At 67.3% G+C, this 1,393-nt stretch overlaps 1 protein-coding gene across 1 annotated transcript in view; it reads right to left on the bottom strand.

Annotated features, from left to right (window-relative positions):
- HRAS (HRas proto-oncogene, GTPase) overlaps window positions 1-349 on the bottom strand; it is a 37,195-nt gene extending 36,846 nt beyond the window's left edge. Inside the window, exon 1 of the mRNA XM_035328037.1 lies at window positions 1-349. The gene's annotated coding sequence lies outside the window, so the exon portion shown is untranslated.
- Between the last annotated feature and the right edge of the window lie 1,044 nt (window positions 350-1,393).

The raw sequence follows: 1,393 nt of genomic DNA, 5'->3' as shown, positions 1-1,393 counted from the left end.
CCCCCCCCTCCCCCGCGCCACGGAGGGATGCGCGGAGCGGAAGTTTGCGGCGGAATAACGACGTTTTTCTTCGCAAAACGCCCCAAAAGCCGAGCAGCCGTGGCGGGGGGGGGCCCTCAGCCGTGCGTCGGGCCGGCGGCGAGGTGAAGTTTCCACCGCGGTGGTGGAGGCGCCCCCGGTGCGCAGCGCCCCCCCCGCATTGGCACCGGGCGCCGGGGCGCTCCGCCGCCGCCGCCCGGACAATGTGCGGCCGGGCGGGGGGAGCCGAGCCCCGCCGAACCCAGCCGAGCGAAGCCGAGCACGGCCGAACCCTTCCGAACCCAGCCGAAGCGCGCCCCGGCACACGCCCAGCTGCCCCCCCTCCCTCCCAACGCACACACGAGTCCCGCCCAGCTGTCACTCACCGCCGACCGACGCTTCTGATAGGCTATCCCCGCCGCCACCGCCCTCCCCGTGGGCTGCGCCACCTGTCAATCACGCCCCACCGGCCCACCCCCCCCCGCCGAGGACTGGGAGCGGGGCGGTGGCGCTGTGAGGCCGCCCTGAGGCGCGGCTCCGGGGCGGCGGGGGGGTCACACGCACACGACGCCCGCTGGCCTTCCTCAGGGCCCGCCATCGCTCGGGGAAGGCTGAGGGTGCCCCCCCGGCGCCCAGCGAAGGCCCCGGTGAGGGGCGAGCGCCTCACAGCCGTCGTTGCCCTTCTCTCGGCCTCGCCGCCTGCCGTCGGGTTTCCCCCGCAGGGCTTGGCCCCGGCGGCGGTGGCGCTGGGGGAGATGGGGCTCGGTCACGGGCAGCCGCCCTGCGGCCTGCCGGCACCCGCTGTGCTCGGGCAGCCCGCCAGGTGAGGGCTGGGAGAGCCACCGGGCTGTTACCGGCCCCTCGCTAAAGGCTAAACCCGTCTCAGAAGACACTGAAATCGCTAGGAACGTGCTAGGACGTGGCTAGGAAACACAGAATTCCAAAATTGTCCAGGAGCCATACAGGCAGGTCATAAAAGCAAAGGTAGACGAGTTGGCTCAGTATAGAGACAGCTGAGGTACACGCTAGGCAAACAAAATACTCAGATTTAATGTCTGCGTGTGGTGATCGGCTCTGTCCGACCCTATTTGGGTCCCACAGGCAGCGCAGTTAAATCTGAGCTTGTAAACCCGATGGACACGGGCTTCCTTCTGTGCCTCCAGCTATGCCAACACAGCCCTTCTGTCCCGTCCCAGCACACCTGTACTACCCAACGTCTTGTGCCAGACGCTGCGATTCTCCTGCTGCTTTGGAAAGAGAGCAGGGGATCGTAACACCTTTCAACCCGGGAGCATGCAGAAGGGATCGAGCTTTGAGGCAGGACAGTGGGATATGCCTGAATAAAGCATGTGCTCCTAGTGCTGGAAAAACACCG

Source organism: Oxyura jamaicensis, chromosome 5 (assembly GCF_011077185.1).
Source record: "Oxyura jamaicensis isolate SHBP4307 breed ruddy duck chromosome 5, BPBGC_Ojam_1.0, whole genome shotgun sequence".
NCBI classification, from domain to species: domain Eukaryota; kingdom Metazoa; phylum Chordata; class Aves; order Anseriformes; family Anatidae; genus Oxyura; species Oxyura jamaicensis.
This window is presented reverse-complemented; position numbering and strand designations above follow the sequence as displayed.